Raw genomic sequence first — 8,412 nt, 5'->3', positions numbered from 1 at the left:
GCAGAAGACATCAAGAAAACTTATGAAAAGAGAAGAATGTCTCAGTAGAAATTGGTGAGGTATTAAAGGGGACAATCATGGGTAAAAATGACCAAAATGCATTGAATACATGTGTGATGGTGTCAAATGATAAAAACTAAGTTAAAAAGGGAAGTTAGTGCAAAAGCATTAAATGTTGGTAGCATCACATAAATCATTATTGGGATTGAATTTCATAAGGGTCACAGGATTAAATCATTTTTTATGCCAGAAATTCCTAAAGAGTGATCATACTGATGCTGGCTATATCATTATCATTTCATAAGTAAGATGGCCAAGCTGAGGACACTAGAACCACCTAATCAAGTTAGTTTCCATAACATAAACAAAATATGAAGCAAAATGTCTGCCAGAATAGGACAATGGGATCAAACTTGCCAATTGACTCTAGTGTATTTAATTAATCATTTTACCTTTAAGAAGAAAATCAACTGTCAATACCATGTTTCAAACCACAAGTGTTCCAGGTAAAGGTGGTGTCATGGTTTGAATATACTTGGCCAAGGGAGTGGCACTATTTAGAGGTATGGACTCTTTGGAGTGTCACTGTAGGTGTGGGCTTTAAGACCCTCTTCTAACTGCCTGAAAGTCAGTATTTTGCTAGCAGCCTTCAGATAAAGATGTAGAACTCCCAACTCCTCCTGTACCATGCCTGCCTGGATACTGCCATGCTCCTGTCTTGATACCGGACTGAACCACTAAACCTGTAAGCTAGCCCCAATAAATATTGTCTACATAAGACTTGCTTTGGTCATGGTGTCTGTTCATAGCTGTAAAATCCTAAGACAGAAGTTGGTACCAGGGACTGGGTATTACTGTGATAGGAAAGGCCATGCTTTTGTTTGGAAGAATGGGATTTTGGGACTTTGGATTTGGAAAGCAGTAGATTGCTTTAAATGAGGCTTAATGGACTATCGTAGGAGGAATATGGAAGACTTCATTACTGAGAGTGGTTTAATTGTGCAGACCTAGCCCAACAGGTTTCAGTAAAGAATTTCAATCTGTGGCCTAGAGACTAATTTTTGTGATATTTTGGTGAAGAATGTGGCTGGTTTTTGCTCTTGTTTGAACAGTCTGTCTGAAGCTAAAGTGAAAAAAATTCATATTAATTGCATTGACAAAGGAAGTCTCAAAAAAGCCTAGCAGAGACTTTGTTCTCTGGTTAAGTCTCATGAAGAGCATTTTGAACAAGCATAGCAAGCTTAGAAAGGAAAAATATGAAATATATGTTTCAAGTATTAAAGAGGCACCAGGAAGTGAAATGGAGCTGAATCCTATGTTCTAGGAGATAATAGATAAAAGGAGTGGGATTTTGGGGCAAGATCCTACCCAGCTAAGTTTAGATCCAGGCATAGTGGTACACACCTTGAATTGCAGCAGATAAAGCCAAGCAGATCTCTGAGTTCAAGGACAGACTGGGACAGAGCAAGTTCTAAGTAAAGAAAAGCTAAAGTCCAGGCATGGTGATACATACTTTTAGTCCCAGGAGACAGGTATGCAGATCTCTGAGTTGAAGATCAATCTACAAAGCAAGATCCAAGCTTAGGCAGTGAAGGAATTGGAAAACAGAAATCTAGTGATAATGTAATAGAACAAGAGGACCATGTTCCAACCCCAGAAAGCAGCTTTGGCCACGTGGCTCTGGCTTTAGAGTCCAGAATAAAAAGGACTACAAGGACAATTGATGCTGGTTAGCTAGAGCTAAGAAATTAGTTGTGATTAAGAAGAAACCATCATCATTGAGGTAAAATCTTCTGGGAGTGTTTTCTGAAAGCACAAAGAAGCTGTGTTCCAGAGCCAACCAAGGTTGTACCTCATGCTGCAGCTGTACTTGATAGTGTGCAAGAGTCACCAGGTGGTACTGATTTTGAAGGCATGAAGGGGTCATGAAGAGCAACTGAGGCTTGGCCCCATGAAGAGATCCTATGAGAGGCTATTGGTGAAGCCTAGTTGCAGCGGAAGACCCCAGTGTATTGGAGAACATCAAGAACAGCAGCAGCAATGGAATGGATCAACCTGAGCTTAGAGTCCTACAGAGGGCAGAGCTGGAACCCAAGATGTTTTAGATGCCACACCCATGGGCTATTTGCTGAGAAAAGCTGCTAACAGGAAGTAGTACCAGCCCAGAAGAAAGAAGTTTGTTGCAGTCAACAAACATGAAAAGGGAGTTGGAGATCTGAAGATCTCTTTGACATCAGACATGGAAATGCAGAGTTTGGAGTTTGCCCAGGTGCTTTCCTGCCTTGTTTTGGGGGATTAGAGTTAAGTGATTGGAAGTCTCAGAAAAGACTTTGAACTTTAGACTTTTAACATTGTTGAGACTGCTATAGACTATGGGCACTTTAGAAATTGGACTAAATGTATTTTTCATTTTTTTATGTTATATATGGTCCCCATAGACTCATGCTTGAATAAGCCTAAGTGGGCCAGGGCATGGAATGTCATGATTTGAATATGCTTGACAAAGGGAGTGACACTATTTAGAGGTGTGGCCTCTTTGGAGTAAGTGTGTCACTGTAGGGCGGTGGCTTTAAGACCCTATCCTAACTGCCTCGAAGTCAGTATTCTGCTAGAAGCCTTCAGATGAAGATGTAGAACTCTCAGCTCCTCTTGTACCATGATGCCTGCCTGGATGCTGCCATAATGATACTGGACTGAACAACTGAATCTGTAAGCTAGCCCCAATAAATGTTGTTCTCATGAGACTTGCCTTGGTCATGGTCACTGCCTTGGTTCATAGCAGTAAAAACCTAACTAAGGAAGGTGGAGTTATGGGGAGCTCAAATTAAGGCAAATGACTCACTGAGTTTCAACACAGCTGAGTACTTTTGTGAACAGTGATATAGCCTTTATTTGACATTTGACATGAGAATTTGAAAAAGGATTCCAAGACCTCCAGAAATATTGTCATTATTTTGCTATAATCAAAGTCCATTTCTCATCAGCATAGACATGGTACCTGCCAGTTTGCAAATGCATAGAAAGGAGTGCGTAGAACTGGAGTCTATTGTTTAAAAATATTTTTGACCATGTCCCTTCATAACCTTTTCAGGGCTTTTATGGGTCATTTTCAGAGATAAATGTTCATACTTTACAATGACACTGTATCCACACCACCACTTTTTTTTTTCACTTCACCTACATTTGTGAGACACTAATTTCAAGAATTGAGCTAACCCGATTGTGGAGATGTCTCAGAAATCTTTTTTTTTAGAGCCAATTGATAAGATATAATTGCCCACTTAAACATACAAAGCCTGGTACCATCCATCCCTTAAGAACATTGATAACAACCTGTAAATACACAGAGCGAGATCTTTACGTCAGCCTCCATTGGCCTGCCACGGCTTTTCTCTCTCCCTCCAGTCTCCCTTCCTTTTCATTCCAGTCTCCTCCTCTTCCTTCAAACTTCCCTCCCACCCATCCTTCCTTCTCCTCCAATGACAGGCCTCCTTCTATCTTGTACCTGCCCCTCACCTGTACTTTACAAATTCAATGGGGAGGTTTTGGTGAAGTCACCTGATTCCTGAGTATGTGACTAGGCAGCTGTCCTTGGGGCATTGGAATTAGCATCAAAATACAGATAACTCCAGGGCAAACCACAACATTTCCCTCTTTTTTGTCCAGTTATAAAGCCTTTTCACTTATATATAAATTGAGTACAATTATTCCCATTCTACAATTTATAAAACATATGATATACTCAACACCCAGTCCATCACTATATCAGTTAAACAGAACATTTAGTTATCCATTCCAGCTTAAGAAAGGCTTAAAAATCTATATTATATCTTGGCTAGCTTGTATACTATCTGATAACTATCCAATAAAATATGTATATTCAGAGTTAAATAGCCTGATAGGCTATAAGACTATAATCAGTCTTCAACTCCATCAGAAATCTGAGAATGACCAAATATCTATACACATAGGAAGCCTAACACAGCTTGCAGAACTGAGAGGTTGTAGAGACAAATCTCCACTAGTACAGTCCCCTGTTAGCAAAATATGAGCGCAAGTCTTCAGTCTTCTGGCCCAAAATCAACTGACAGACTCTTGAAATGCAGATTTTGAAGGGCTGATCACCCTGTCTTGGCATAGTTTATCAGTCAACTATTCTGCATAATTTGTCCTTTTCTAGACAGTATTAGTCTGCAGATGAAACAGGCAGTTTTGTCTAGTGGCTGTCTAGCCACAAAGTATTGCCTCATCTGGAGGTAGAGATGTTCAAATTCTTTGTTAAATCCACCAGAGGGGAACTGTTAGGAGCAGATATGTATCAACAGAAGATAAATAACTTTAAATCTCAAATTTTGTGGATTTCTGATGTTTTTGAAAACCATCTACCTATATAAGACAATCTGTAGTGTTGTCTTTATATCTTAACAATATCTTGAAAGTACTCTCACAAAGTCAGCAATATGTTTGCTATTGACCCTTAACTCACATGTGTAATCAACTCAGAAGTTTGTAATGACATCAATAGAAGGACTGGCTCTAAACCTTGTACTTTTAAACTCTTTTAACAAATAAATTCTATATCAAAACAAAGATATGATTTTAACTTAGTTACCAAATGAGATTATGACTGTACAATTCGATCAAGCTAATTCCTCCCTGTTAAATTACAACCAATTTTAAGTTCCTCATAAAAACACCTTTAGAATAACCACTTCCAGCCCCCAAAAGTCCAGGGACTTTTGGAACGACGACTCCTCCATAACTTCTTCAAGCTGTACATGGACATTGAGATATCCTTGGGGGTAAGGGGGTAGGAAGAATGAAGCAAATGCTGTAGCCAATGTGTCCTGACTGGACCCAGTTGAAAGTCCTTGAGACCAGGAACCCAAGTATGCACATTCTGCAAAATACAACTCTCAAGACAAAAGTTTAGAATCGAGATATTTTTCAGGCGGTCTACCTCTATCAAATCTGATCAGTATGACTCTGTGAGGTTTCCAGAGCCTAATCACACTTTTTAAAAACACAAAGACAAAATCTTTCTCCCAAAATACTGTATTCCTTAGTCTGTAACCAGAAGAGCTTGTATTTTGCACTCTCTCCCAGAGTAATAATATAACCATAAAACTCAAAGTCACACCCATTATGAAGATTAAACAATTGTTTAAAAAGTAAGCTAAACAATGAGCCTGATAGTCTTTTGTACTCTGTGATATCAGGAAATGAACCCAAAATTCTTGTTAAGAGAATCTGAGCTTCCTGTTGTGGTAAATATCAAAAGTAACCACAAACCCTCGCTAGCTGGCATCAACGAGCCATATGGCCTTTAGCGGGATAATTCATAAAACAAACCAAATACCTTCTATCAATTCCAATATCAATAAGCAACATATCAAACCAGGACTTTAGCCCAAAATATATCCATCTGTTAAGCTCTCTACCCAGAGCCACAGATTTTCCTTTAACCTTAATAACTTCTACCATATATGTCTGTATTCACTCTCCCTGGTGTTACAGACATTTTATCACAACTCTCTACTTGGAGTTAGTGACCAATTTTTCCCTATCTAAGTTCTGAACCATAGATGAAAATCCCCACGTGATTCAGATAATCTCTTTACTCTCCTTAAAACAAACTTAAACACTTTCTATCAATTCTCTTTTTTTTTAACATTTCACCACATATATTTCTTCTTGTACAGTCTAAGCCAAGAATGCCATGTAAATGGGTCACCATGGAGGCAGCAAACGCAGCCATTTAGTTACTCTTTAGTTATTCTCTGATCAAAGGAAGAAACCAACCAGTATGACCTCACTTCTACCGACGTCTGAAGGTTTACAGCAGTTAAAGTATTTTGCTTCTATGTATAAAGGTTTAAAAAAATCTTTTTTCTTCATAAAATACTAGAGCAACCAATTTTACCATCAAGTAAAAGTAAAAACTGGCATTCTTTTAAATTAGTCCAAAGTGGTATTTAGGGACTTGGTTGTAGGCTGCTGCACTGACACCACGACAAACCAAAGTGTAGGGTTGGGTCTGGCTTTGTTTTGCTTTTCTTTTCAGTATCCAATGCTCACAGATTAAGTTCTGGAAATGTTTCAATTGTAAGGCAGGGATCTGTTTGGATTCCACCACGGGTATGCTCCTTGGGTTGAATGCTGGAAGGTGAGGCACATTTTGCCAGACCCAAGTCGACTACCTAGTAGTCATCAAGGTCAAAAAATTTGTCATCTCCTCCTTGGTATTCTATTCCCTGGAAATCTACTCGGTACCACAAGATACCTCCAATTCCACAAATCCTTTCACAAACTGTGATCCTTCTTGTGACTTATCTGTGACAATTTCTAGTCTAGCTCCAAATTTTTTATAGTTGTTAGCAAACCATTCCAAGAGGGGCATGCTCTCGATCAGCTGATGTTCCTGTCCAGTCTCTTTGTCTGTGAAGTGAGATTTATCCTTCTCTTGTTCTGGAGTTAAATAGAGAATTTTCTCCTCTTCTGTGCCTTAGCAATGAAGCATGTATCTCATTATATCCAGATTTTCATAGACTATTAGAATCTCTACAGCTCCCATTTCCAAAGCCTTCAGTGTGTCTTCAACTCCAAAACAGTACTTGCCCATGTCCTAGCTAATTTCATCAAAGTATCACCCTATTAATTTCTTCTCTTGAATGAACTTCACGTTGGAGAGAACTTCAGTAGACAATTCAGTAGCTTGGTTGAAATTTCACCACCATAGGATATATCAACTAATTTTAAACCTTTAGATTGCAACCTCTGGTCAAACATGTCAGATTGACTTAGTTCAGTTTTAAAGTCAGCTGATCCAGATAAAACCAAACCAGCCACATTTACTTTGTCTCCAGAAATAAACAGCTGTACAGCAGTCTCTGCTACTTTCCGAACATAGTTATGTCGCTTTTCCATTCTTAAACGGGCAAAACGCAAGGCTGATTGACCTCCTCTGCTGTGTTTCTTTGGGAGATCCACAGTGAATTTGTGCAGGATTTCTCTGGTGTTTCCTTGGAGCGTGCCAAAAAGAGCACCACTGCCATCTATTACAATAAAACCAAACTTGCTGTCATCTGAAAGTAACGCTGTAAGAGCCTCTGTATGAAACTTGTTGTCGCACAAATACAATGATGTGTTAATTGATTTGAAAGGTTCAAAGTCAATGTTAACTTTCTTTTCCTTTCCTTCTTCTGTTACAATTGTTCCACAGTAAACAACCAGACCATTTGGAGGTACTTTGTTATAAAGTTTGAGTCTCTGTTGTACAGATGTGATGGTTCCCAGGTTTACATTTAATGTTAGATGCAGTTCCAAACTCATCTGCTAACATTTTTGCCACTCATGAAATCTGGTCTTTGGGAGGAATGATCAGTGATATCATGCTCGTGCCATTGCCGAGGGCCGCCTCCAAGCTCTTAATGAGCTTCTTGATCTTCCAGATCTCCACATTCCTATCGGCAGCACTGGGGTCATTTCTTCTATCAATTCTAAAACCAATAAACAACTTATCAAACCAGGACTTTAGCACAAAATATAACCATCTGTTAAGCTCTCTACCTGGAGCCACAGATTTTTATTCAACCTTAATAACTTTTATAATATATGTCTGCATTCACTCTGCCTGCTGTTACAGACATTTATCACAACTCTCTACTTGGAGTCAGTGACTAATTTTTTCCTATCTAAGTTCTGAACCATGGGTGAAAATCTCCACCTGATTCAGATAATCTCTTTACTCTCTTCTTTCTAAAAACAAACTTAATCACCTTTTAATATCACCTGTAATTAAGAAGTAGCTTGTCTAACTAGGATTTCAACCCAAAATTCCCGTAGAGCCCATGTTAAAAAGAATATGAGTATCCTGAAAGACTTTCTAAACAACTTTCTTTAAAAAGCAGCTTTTAATCTCTAACTCTTTGAGCTGCCATTACTTCTCACACAGCAGGGGACCTACCACCTGCCAGCCCAGGCTGCTTCCCTGTTTCTTTGTTTGAATTCCTGCCCTTAAGATATCACATGACTTAACATGGTGCTGGCCTCCTCTTACTTAGAAAATAAAAACTTTCTCTCAACTCTTAGGATTACTAGTGGATTCTTGCCCATCACATTAGTTCGCCATCTGTTGTTAAAATATAAAAATACAAAATGTATTGTTGTCTTTTACCTCGCTGGGTCCGTACCACATTGTCCCAAGATAATCTGCTAAATATCTCCGTGGAAACACATCCCAACTCTGCCGTGGTGGCCTACTGTCTCCAGCTGCCCTGCCGCACACTTTCTTACACTCAAACCCTCACATAAAAGAACACACAACACCATAATCTTAGATCCAATTGATAAGATATAATTGCCCACTTAAACATACAAAGCCTGGTACCATTCATCCCTTAAGAACATTGA

At 39.0% G+C, this 8,412-nt stretch overlaps 1 pseudogene; it reads right to left on the bottom strand.

Annotated features, from left to right (window-relative positions):
- Positions 1-5,894: 5,894 nt before the first annotated feature.
- Positions 5,895-7,480, bottom strand: Etf1-ps3 (eukaryotic translation termination factor 1, pseudogene 3; annotated as a pseudogene).
- Positions 7,481-8,412: the final 932 nt, after the last annotated feature.

This window comes from Rattus norvegicus, chromosome 15 (genome assembly GCF_036323735.1).
Source record: "Rattus norvegicus strain BN/NHsdMcwi chromosome 15, GRCr8, whole genome shotgun sequence".
Lineage (NCBI taxonomy): Eukaryota > Metazoa > Chordata > Mammalia > Rodentia > Muridae > Rattus > Rattus norvegicus.
The sequence above is the reverse complement of the archived record's forward strand: the minus strand, read 5'-3'. Positions and strand labels throughout refer to the sequence as shown.